Source organism: Carassius auratus, unplaced genomic scaffold, assembly GCF_003368295.1.
Source record: "Carassius auratus strain Wakin unplaced genomic scaffold, ASM336829v1 scaf_tig00216597, whole genome shotgun sequence".
Classification (NCBI taxonomy): domain Eukaryota; kingdom Metazoa; phylum Chordata; class Actinopteri; order Cypriniformes; family Cyprinidae; genus Carassius; species Carassius auratus.
Window position 1 is genome coordinate 597,657 of NW_020528654.1, and position 12,689 is coordinate 610,345.

The following is a 12,689-nucleotide window of genomic DNA, read 5'->3' on the forward strand; positions in this document are numbered from 1 at the left end:
CTCTGTGTGACGTTAGATGGAGCGGAATTTCCTTATATGGCTCCTAAGGCACTTCTGCCGGAAGAGCACGCACTCCCGTATAGCGAGGCTGAGCAGCACAGACATTTCAGTGATCAGAGCGATTCACTGATCAGAGCGAGAGCGTCGGGAAAAGTCACAAAAGAAGTGTGTTTTCCCAAGGAAAAAGGGTCACAATCGTGTGTTGGAACCGCAGGCGGTGAGTAAAACTGTTTCAAATATCTCTGCCTCCTTGTTAGTGCGTCCCCTCCCATGCCAGAGACCCGGGTTCGAGCCCCGCTCGGAGCGAGTCGTTGCTGCTGCTGCTGCTTTCGTTCAGTTTCAGCCTCGGGATCTGATTCTGGATTATAAATAAACGGCTGAATCTGACTGTAAGCCATGGTTTGTTTTAGATGATGGGTTTTCCCTCACGGTAATGTCACAGCTTCCAAACGCTCTCAACGCAAAAGCCTATTCGCGCTCGTGATTCTTTAGCTCCGCCCACACGTCACGCCTCCAGCCGGTTGTGTTTTTCCTTGAAAAATCGGTACAGACTATCTTTCTCTTATGAATATAATAAAACTAAAGACTTTTTGGATTTATGAAGGATGCAGTACTACTCTACATGTACTCAAGATTAACAGGATATTGAGTGAAAACGAGCATTTCACCCCCCTTTAATTAATTGACAACTTCAGTGATTTTGAAGGGAGCCTTATTTACATGCTTTCATATAATTTAAGTAAAGAAAAAAAAGTATCTTCATTCAGGGGCGGACTGGGGAAAAAATTCAGACTGGAAAATTCAAACTCATTCTAGGGCTGTCAAAATTGCTCAAAAATGACGTTCGAATATTCCCTCTAAAAAAAACACGAATATTCAAACTGTTCTAACATCTGGTTGCGCATGTTATAAATGACGCGCACTACGTCAATAACGGGACAAAATAATACAATGAGACATAACTACTTGTATAGGTAGTCTATTTAAGTTTAAACATATTTGACAATGTATTACCTACACAAAAACAAGGAAATCAACTAATGTCCAAGACTGCAGACCTCACGCTCTCTCACCCTCACGTTCTCTGCGCATAACGGTTTAAATGAACAAACACATTTTGAGTGCTGATCAAGAGTTTTGTGCAAGTAATTTAAGGTCGCGACTGTTGTCCCAAATATAGCAGGCTTTATTCATTGATTGAAACAAATATTATTAATATAAATTTAAGTTTTACAGCATATAGAACTGACGTTGAATGCTCCGAGCTAGCTGTGCTGTGGTAAACATGGAACTTTTCTTTGACATGAAATGATAAATAATCAAACCTCGGATCCATTGCTTGACAGAACTCCCGAAGCCTGCCCCATCCGCGATACTGATAGGTCTCATGTCCTTACAAATGAATGAAATTAATTTATCCGTTATGGCCTCTTGTCGTGTTGCAGACAAAGAGCTTTTGGCGGGCGATGCAAAGTAACGTTAAGTGTCAAGATGTGACTGTTTAGCTGGAGTTCCACACATTATGCCATGCTCATTTGGGTGCACATTTTTGAGATGTGACCTCATGTTGCTAGTGGTCGAATGGTATGCGAACTGTATCTTAAATAGCTTGCATAAAACTTTTTCTCGCGGATCAACAATTTTACTTTACTTTCTCTTCTGCGGTCGAGCTGGGCTCTGCACTTGCTGCCATCTTCCATGAAGACGTGTCAACTTTCAGCAGTGATGCTGTGCCAGACAGTGCGACTCCTGTGACCTGTCCCTGAACCCTCAGGCACGCTAGCGTGCCCACTCGCAAAGCAGACAACCACGCCTCTACTACCGCGGGCGTTTTTTTTCCCCCTTTTTTTATTTTTATTTGAATATTAATTTTCACCTTCGAAATTAGTTTTTTTTTAACTATTCGAATATATATTCGAATTTATAATATTCGTTGACAGCCCTAACTCATACAAACAAATTCATGGACAAAACGATTTTTTATATGGACCTGACATAAAAAAGGTTTAAATCTTTAATTTGGGGACATGCAAAATAAATAAAAGTTCTCTCCTGAACTGCACCTTCACTTCCATTTTTCTCTTCAGTCTCTCATGACTTTAATACTCAAGATTGAACAAAACTATACTTTACAATACAATACTCTACAATACTACAATATCTTTATAGAAAATCCTTATACTGTACACGAGTCATGTTTTTCCCTTACAAAAATTAACCATGCTTTTATTAGCCTATATAAAAGTAAAATAACCCCGGTTTTTTTTTTTTTTTTTTTTTTTTTTTATAAATACATTTGTCAAATAATTTGACATTTTTGGTTACCATAGTTAATGTTAATGTTAAAATGTTAATTTACGAAAGGGTTGTGTTGTTGTCTGTCGTAGCTCCCCCTAAAACTATAAATGATCAATTGATTTATAAATTTAATTTGATTAAATAAATTGATTAAATAAATAAAAAAAACAAAAGACAAAAAAGCATCTTTACAGATTAAACTGACCTGAAACCCTGAACAGTAGTTCTGTTTCTCTGCTCCAGCTGTGCGCTTCCACAGTCCACTCTATTCTCTCTCTCTCTCTCTCTCTCCCTCTCTCTCTCGCATTGATTACTCTGAGTCTGATCCAAACTGTTTGGCGGAGGCGTGGAGAGGGTGCGAGTCATGACTAACACTTCATGATTTATTAGAGATTTAATTATAAAATGGCGGATTCGCAAATGATCTCTTTAGTACATTCGGCGTGCAATTATACAATAACAATATTAAAATAGAGCGCCAAATCATCTGCCAGGCCACCGGGAATTGTCCCGGTTCTCCCGGTGTCCAGTCCGCGCCTGATTTCCAACACGTAGAATGTGCAAGTCATATATTGCATTTTTGGGGCTTAATATTCACAGATACCAGTCCATGTCATGTTTTGATTCAAGTGTACTGACCTACTTTTGTTTTAGTCATCCAAAATGTGGTATATTTTTTTATGACTGGATTCTACGAACGAGACTGTATTTCCGCATCCCGGAAATTATTAGAGCGGTATGTCTCAGAATAGTCAGTGCAGTTTGGGAAAGAAATCAGTTAAATCTGTATGTGGATGTGTGTAAATATTCAAATGTAATCCCCTTTGTAATCGTTAAAAATTTCATAAGTAACTGTAATTTAATTACTAATTTTTCTTAGTAACTGTAACTAATTACAGTTACAATAATTTTTTAATTAAATTACGTAACACCGTTACATGTAACTAGTTACTCCCCAACACTGTATATAATAATATAGGCTTATATTAGCTATAAACAAACAAAAAATACATGAATAATAATTTGTAGCGAAACATGAGTTAAGGTTGGGCTCTCTCATTTGGGACAAATCTAAACGTTTCTATATTCGTGATAGTTGCCCATTTGAAGCTTAACTATTATTCATTAGGTAAAATAGGCTTTGTAGTTCACACGTGTTTTAGTATCGATGAAAAAAAAAAAAAATTATTAGCAAAAATCTGCCAGTGGACAGCTGCTCGCGCCGGATGGCACTGTGAAAGGTTGCTGTTTCCACTGAATATGTGCGCGTGAGGCACCAGCGTGATCAATCGGCTCAAACAGAAAATACTACATTTTTGGTCATACAGTAAAGGCATAATTCGAAAATGCAAACTGTTAGCAGTTCTTGAAAAATCAAGAATAATATCAGAGTTAATAAGAATTATTTCTGAATCCTGGACCATTCTCATTTCACTCCTCATGATTGCATATGCATTTGGAGCCTGAAGTTTTTTTTTTTTTTTTTTTTTTTTTTTTACAAAGAATGAACCGAAATGCAATCATTTAGCTTTTAATCCGTGTATTTATATATATATATATATATATATATATATATATATATATATAGGCATATTACGTGATGACTGTTTAATAACAATAGCATGCAGTAAGAGCCTTTGTGTAAAGGTCTAATTTTCTAATGGTTTGTAAGGATGTTACATTGTTATATTATAATGTTATTGATGTTTTACTTTGTCCTTTCATCTCCATTTACAAACAAACATTTTTCAATTACATTCAGTTTGCAATCTGTCCCTTTGCGCCACCTGGTGGCAGTTTTGTGAATTATTTTAAAATGCTGACTGACTTGCAGTTAACACCACGGCCCTGCCCTTACCCATTCTGGTTGTCCACCTATTGTATATATATATATATATATATATATGAAAGATCAGATAAGAAACTCAGTGATTAACGAAGGACTCAAACCCGAAAGACCCATGAGATTAACTAATCAATTCTCTTTCCTGCTTCAAAATGAACTCATCGTTCAAAGACGACCCATCACTAGTTCTCATACTCCTTGGCAGTCAAATGTGACCAAACACCTTAATTGTAGCTTTTAACCAATGAAATAAATGTACTACATTTTAGCTCAGTTCTGTTTTGTTAATTTAAAGAAATTATGGTACTAAATAATATGCGCAATAATTATGATCCATGAATGACCATTTAAAATATAAAATTTTCTAATATGCATATTGTTTATATTACAATAAGTGTAGTATTTAGGGTTAAAATAGAGAAAATGTTTTTAAATTCCAGTGCAAAGAGGCAAAATTAGAGGCATTTAGTGGCCAGAAAGATAATATTCATATGTAATGCAATTGATTATCCACTAGATGGACTTACGGATGTTTAATACATACATGTATTTAGCTCTACTCTAGTTACTCAAAACAATATTGCTGGTCATAACTGCTTATTTTTAGGTTTTGCTTTTTTTAATTTACATTTAGACACTATCATTTTTTTTTATGTTGCATTTAAAAAGGTTTATTACTGACAAGCAAATTAGGAATTGAACCCAATGAAGAAGTTTAAATTATTTTTACAAAACATAAAAATAATAAAAATAACAGTTATGTTGCAACTCCTGTACAGTGATATGCAGTGGGAAATACATATTAAAATATTGGGGGGGGGGGGGGTCTGAAAACCAGTCAGTATCTGGTGTGACCACCATTTGCCTCAGGCAGGGCAACACGTTGATTGTGGCCTGTGGAATGTTGGTCCACTCCTCTTCAATGGATGTGCGAAGTTGCTGGATGTTGGCAGGAACTGGAACACACTTTTGTATATGCCGAGCCAGAGAATTCCAAACATGCTCAATGGGTGACATATCCGGTAAGTATGCTGTCCATGCAAGAACTAGGAAGTTTTCAGCTTCCAGTAATTGTGTACAGATCCTTGCAACATGGGGCCGTGCATTATCATGCTGCAACATGAGGTGATGGTCGTGGATGAATAGCTCAACAATGGACCTCAGGATCTCGTCATTATATCTCTGTGCATATACCATACCATAACCCCAACACCACCATGGGCCATTCGCGATCCACAAGCAAATCGCTCATCCACACAACACCATACATGTTATCTGCCCTGTACATCTGTCCTGAACAGTGAAAACCGGGATTCATACAAAGTGACAGATGCAATTGAATGGGAGCATTTCCCCTCTCAAGTCAGTTACAACGATGAACTGCAGTCAGGTCGAGGACCCATGGAGTGGAGATGAGCATCCCTGAGATGGTTTCTGAGAGTTTTTAAAGAAATTCTTTGGTTATGCAAACTGATTGTTGCAGCAGCTGTCTGGGTGGCTGGTCTCAGATGATCTTGGAGGTGAAAATGCTGGATGTGGAGGTCCCGGGCTGGTGTGGTTGCACATGGTCTGCGGTCGTGAGACCGGTTGGAAGTACTGCCAAATTCTCTGAAATGCCTTTGGAGACAGATTATGGTAGATAAATGAACATTCAATTCATGGGAAACAGCACTAGTGGACATTCCTGCAGACAGCATGCCAATAGAGCATGCCAATTGCACTCTGCCTTAAATCTTGCTACATTATAATGACTGCAGTAGTCAAGCAGGATGTTACAGGCTAGTTCTCAAGGAGTTTGTCTGTTCCTTTTACTGATTATTTTCGGGTGAAAGCATGATTTAAACAGATACAGCACATTCACCCGCAATTCAATGCATTCAAACAAATGTAATCTTTGTCATGACTTCGGTCTGATCAGCAGGTTTTTGTTGTGTTTGACAGTTCGCCATGTGCTCGATGTCTTTGCCACTCCCTCCCCATCATTATCCCAATTACTACCTCAGCTGCTGTCACACCTGTGACTTGTTTATTCCTTAACTCTCCCTCTTATTAAGTTCCCCTCATGTGTAGTCTGGTGTCCGACTGTTGTGGTGTAATCAGCTACCCTTTATCACCTAAAGTTAGTCTTGTCGTGTCTTGCTGTGTTTTCTTAGACTCCAGGCACAGTTTGGTGATTTCAGTTCACCTTCTCTGCTGCTTGCTCTCAGCCTTTTGTTTCAGCAGTCTTCTGTTCCCTAGCTCCTGCCCTGATATCACCAGAATACTCAGTGCCCTACAAGAGACTCTCAGCTCCGACGTTGGACCCTTTGTGCTGTACTCCATCTGACGTTGCGTCGGCTCTGATGCTGGGACTGTGCGCGCTGGTCCTCATCAATTACCTTGCCTGGTGGAGAGGCTGGAGGCTTGTGTGACTGTTCCCCTTATCTTTCCCCTAATCTAGGCCTCAGCCGAGTGATGCTTGAGACTTGAAATAAATTTGAGTTGTACCAGCAAATTGAATCTGTGTGTTTCCCTGACAATATTACAGTGCTACTATTTTATCAGTAAATGATTTTGAATGATTTTGAAATCTTGAAGAAATTCATTGATCTGTTTAGATAAAATAACTTATGAAAATTTACTGTTATTTTCATCACAAACAAAATTTGCACTACAGAAAGCAGCAATTATAGATTTAATGCTTACAATGTTATTAGTTTGGCATGTGATAGGGAATAAAGTTTACACACAATATACAGTTGCAATCAAAATTACTCAATCCCAGTACTTTACAAATACAAGCTTTTCTGAAGATCCAGGACAAAATAAAAATTGTATCTATAACAGTTCACTGGCATATTAAAAGTGATATTGTCAATATATAATGTAATACTTTTGAGTTATAAGATTTTTTTAAATAATACTGCTATGTCATAAATATTCAACCCCTATTCAACATTGCTGTTTTTAAATCACTTATTTGCATGTTTGGGAACAGTCTCAAAACACAATTAAGCTTTTAGAAACTCTATTAAAAACAGAATTAGCTTGAGCCGTTACACATACAGTTAGCCCATGCATGTGTTGAAGCTGAGTGACAAAAATGTCAACAGAGATTTTACAAAAGCTAAAGAGAATAAATATAATAGTACTTTAGAAAGGCTAAGGCTATATGAAGATTTCCAAGTCATTGAAAGTTCCTAGAGACACAGCTCTCAGCCTTATTCCTTTGCTTAAAGTGTGTTTTACCAGAAAATCTTTGAGGTTGTGGAAGAAAAAACACAATATCATAAAATGTTTAATCAGAGCAACTGAGAAAAATCTGCAATGTTAAGCCAAAGACTTGCAAGATGGCCCGATGAAAGGAGGAAAACCATTTCAAAGCAGTGTGTAAGAAGATAGACAAGTATTGCCTTTATGTTGAGACATCTTGTAGAATACCACTCTTGATCAAGAAGAACAAAGGACAACTTGAACTTGATAAAATTCATTAGTGTTGACTTGTGGAGCTCTGGAGGAATGTTATATGGAGTGATGTCTGCTGCAAACCATCTCCATCCTCAAACTTGGAGGTGGATCAGTCCTGTTATGGGGTTTCTTTACTGTAGAATGAAGTGGAAATCATGACTGTGTGAAGGACATCATGGAATCTTTAAAGTGTCAGGCCATATCGACAAGAATTGTGATGCCTTTGGTGCAAAAACTGAAGCTGATGATCAACAGACTTTCCTGCAGGACAGTCATCCCAAAGTACACACTTCTGCTTGGTTCAGGGATCAGTCATAGAATTACTTGAGTGACCTGTTCAGTCTCCAGGCTCAATTCTCATTTCAAATATCTGGTAGAATTTGAAGAAAGCAGTGGCAATGTGAAAACCAAAGATTATCAGTGATCTAAAAGCTTTTTCAGGTGTGGAATGGGCCAAAACAGTAGTAGAGAGGTGACAGAAGCTTCTAAACACTTACAGACAGCGTTTATTGGAGATTTTAAAGAATAAAACATTCTGCACAAAGGGGGTTGAATAATTTTGAACATGAATGTTTAGAGCCAATTCAAATTTTATCATGATTCATCAATGTTCCATTCTCAGAATCACTCAAAAGTGTATTAACAAACTTTCTCTAATACTTTACTGATGCCTTTGTTAAATTGATTTCATAAAATGTCATCCACAGCAAATTTTCTTGCAAGTCAAGGGGGTTGAATAATTTTGATTGCAACTGTAAGCCACTTTGAAACTCTCCTGTTATTTTCATTTATTTTAATTTATTTTTTTTACAGGCTATGTTATGAACATAACATTTCAAACTGAAATACTTAAGTCTCATAGTGAAGGAGGAGCGGTGTTTCTGGTATCAGTGAGCGCGGAGCGGAGTGATTATTAAATGCTCTGAGCGCAGTGGAAAGTTGTTGTCTCTCCACTCCGCTCACATTCTCTGCTGCCGAGTGAGAGAGATTTTTCACCCGTCGAAATGAAGATGACCGCGGCAGCACAATCACAGCATATCAGCCAAAAAGCAACCTGCAGCAATGCTCGTTGCTTGGCTCGCCAAGCTTTACTTTTGTAGGTCGCATGGCAGTAAATAATACGATGATATGACCATGCAGTCAATACCTATATTTAATAAAAACATTAAAAACAAGCAGGGCTGTAACATAACCCCTTAAAAAACGCACGCCCGTTCTACAACGGGCAAGAGTGGTGCGATCTGACAAAAGACAACAGAACCCAGTGATGGATACACTGGACACGATCTCCATCAGTAAACTGATGCTCGTTCTGTTTAAGATGAAATGTACTGACACTGTGTTCAGATGATTTAACAATGTAGTGTGATGTCATCAAGTTTAGACATGTCATCAAGTTTAGACACACTTTTAGTGCAGAGGGGCGTGGCACAACTCTCGCATCCAGTGTATACCGACAGTTACTGCTCTATTTACAAATAAGTTATATAAGAAAAAACTAAAACAAAACTAAAGCAGCGGCATAACGAGATGGAAATATAGACTAGAAAATATATTTACACTTGCTCTGTCCTCCGTCCATGACACAGACTCACTGCGGAGCTGCCAGTTTGAATCTGAACAGCTCTTAATGCAGAGTGGATGGTTAGATGTATGATGGGCTAGTATTAACAAAAATAAATAATAATAAAATAAAATAAAGGTCTTTCCAGCATTAAGGTAATAACATTTTTTTTTTTTTTATCATCTTGTCTCAGTTATAAACTTGAGGTAAATGAATGATAAAGAACTATATTAAAACTTGTTTTGAAAAATGTATTTGCCATTTGAATATTGATTTTAAAATCGATTTAGAAAAGAATTGGGGATTTTTTTAGGCCATATGCTATCGCCCAGCCCTAAAAGCAAGTAAACAAGGCTCCCTTTAAAATCACTTAACCCTTGTGCGTTGTTGGGGACGTTTTCGTCCGCTAGGGGGTAAAGTTGAGTCTTATTTTGGCCACAACTTTCTCTGTGTTTGAGCTAATGGAATGATTTTTGGTGACAAATCTTATTTTGACCCATATTTTGGGAAAATAATTTGAAATTTTTCAAAAACTCAACGATACACTGTGGGCAAATTCACTACCCTTTCGGGATGTTCGTGGATGAAAACATCCACTAAATTAAACTGCTGTAAAAATGTATCAGATAAATATTTTTTTATTTTTTGTTCACATAAATCTATTAATCAACCTCAGTCCTGATCAAAACTACCAAATTTTTACAAAAATTCCAAGATTTTAACTTTTTAATTACCAAGTTCATAAATGATGTCACTGATTTGGGGAAAAAACACACAAAATTACATATTTTCAATATAAAAAGTGATTGTGGACTGGATATTTTTTTACCTTTTATCACAGTCTTGGGCATGTCAAAGATTAGTTACAAGATTGGCTTTGATGCATTGTTAGTTTTTGTGCAGCATTAAATTTAATTTTTTTCTCTGAAGCCAGAAACTAAGCCTTTTTTTTGCACAGGCCTATTTAAAGGGTTAATGGTCCCACCTAGTGATCAACTGTAAAAATAAAAAAAATTACCTCTTCCCAAAAGGGAAAACCACAAACAATCAAGAATGCATGATTATATGGTGTCATGGCTTTGCAATCAAAAAATGTCATTATAATGGAAGTCAATGGGGCAAAAACAGCCACCAACAACAAATTAGGGAGAAAAAAATTAAATCTAATGATGCACAAAAACTAAAAATGCATCAAAGCCAATGTTGCTAGTAATCTTTGACATGCCCAAGACTGTTATAAAAAGTAAAAAAAAAAAAAAAAAAAATCCAGCCACAATTACTTTTATATCGAAAATAAGTCATTTTGTGTGTTTTTTCCACCAAATCAGTGACATCATTTATGAACTTGGCAATTAAAGATTTAAAATCTTGAATTTTTTAAAAACATTTGGTAGTTTTGATCAGGACTGAGGTTGATTGACAGATTTATGCGAAAAAAAAATATGAATTTGATATATTTTTACAGCAGTTTAATTGAGTGAATGTTTTCATCCCGAACAGCTCGAAAGGGTAGTGAATTTGAACAATCCACAAGGGTTAAGTTGTCAATTAATAAAGCTCTTTTTTACATCATGTGCATTTAGTTGATTGTAATGAGAACTTGGGTTTAATCGTGAGGACGTGTTATTAATCCATCCATTCTTTAGAGTTTAAAAGACTTAGCTAAATCGGGCAGGAGGTTTAATTTATTAATTTCTTGTTTTAGGCTAATTAGGCCTAAATAATGGGAACAAAATTATACAGTGCCTCAAGTTTTACTAAATATGCAACAAATTCTTAATCAGTACAGACAAATGTCTTTTTCCCAAGAGAGTTATCTGTCAAAATAAAGGACAGGTAACGAATAACAAAAATGCATGTTTTATTAAAGGAATTTTAAAATATAAATTAAAATATAGGCATAATATATGAAAATATTGACATTTTGCATATTAATCCATGTAATCCTTCCCCCCTAAAATAGGCTACCACTTTTAATGCGCTGATGCAAAGTAAAGCACAATTTCTTTTGAATAATATAACACAGAATTCATATAATGTAAATAATACAGCACACCTTTTAAATGTCAAATCTAAAATATGATTTAATACCATGTAGCTTAGAGAAAATACAAGCACAGGCTCAGGCACAGGCTTGACATTTATCCTTATTGAACTTGTTCTAAGAAATGCACATAACTTCCTAAGTACCAAACTTTTTTGTGAATATTAAATATTAAATATATGAAATATTTAAACTATAGTGTTTTTTCGTTCATTTTCCCTGACTGAATCCGTCAAATGTAACACATCAGCGAGGGAAAATTGACATCTATTTGCGAAAATGTGCTTTGATGCGCTTATTTGATAACTTTAAAGGTTAAAGCACCACTCAGAGGTCAAAAGCCACAAATGCACTTTACAGACGCCGCGGCGGTAGAAGGGCGTTTTGGATGTCTACCTACTGTACATCTATGCCACTGTGCTGTGTAATAAAACTGCATATTTTAGAGAGTGCTTTTATTGTGGCCAGCCTAAGGCACACCCGTGCAATAATCATGCAGTCTAATCATTATCTTGTTATGCCACACCTGTGAGGTGGATGGATTATCTCGGCAAAGGAGAAATGCTCCCTAACACAGATTAAGACATATTTGTGAAAAATATTTGAGAGAAAATTTTGCTAATTTTGTACATCTTTGAGTACAGCTCATCAAAAAATTTTGTTCAGTGTATATTTTTACTATTATTATTATTATTATTATTATTATTATTGCATATTTGTGCTTGGTGTATATATACTTTCCCTTTTATTATTACCCAAAGACAGTTGTGATACATGTATAAATTATTAGGAAAAGTGGACTTCCTGTGTTGTGTGTTTGCTTAACAGAGTAGTTTTCAGTTTAGAGCCAATCAAAAATACACCATTGTTCATTTGATAGAACGACAATGTCGGAGTTTTGTTTGTTGTGTTTGGACAAATAGTACATAAATGTTTATGATTTTTGTCAAAAATATTTACATGATTTGTAATTTGTATGAAATTTTCCGACCACTGAGCTCACTTTTAACTGTTTTGAGAACAGCGACCTGAGTCAGAACACACAGCTAAAAAGTAGTGGCATTTTTAGTAAACTTAGAAACTTCTGGTAGCTTGGCCGCCTCTCTAACCATTAGGGCACAGCAGTCCCTATTGCAATGGTGTGCATACCATTGACAGGCCTCAATGATTAGCTCTAAAATATCATTTTGGAGTTTGCAAAAGAGTCTGTGGATGTGAGATGCATAAGTAGTTCTACACATTAGTGTTTTATGGACAAAAACAGGATGAATATTCTTGAAATAAAACATCTGAACAATTACTTTGTGTGGTAACCATGGTATAAATTGAATAATTGACTCAACTCTGCATGTGGTCACATCACCATCTGTCAATAAATCAACTGCCCAGTTGATCATTTATTCCTTATACAAAAAGTGAGACACTGAACTCTAGAAGATTTGTTGTGATTTCAGTGTATGTATTAGGCCTGCGTATGTCTGGGAGTAATT

The 12,689-nt window shown here is 36.3% G+C and overlaps 1 protein-coding gene across 26 annotated transcripts in view; it reads left to right on the plus strand.

Annotated features, from left to right (window-relative positions):
• The window catches only part of LOC113098631 (collagen alpha-1(XXV) chain-like), a 564,810-nt gene that overhangs the window by 427,730 nt on the left and 124,391 nt on the right, over positions 1–12,689 (plus strand). The gene's annotated exons all lie outside the window — the stretch shown is intronic.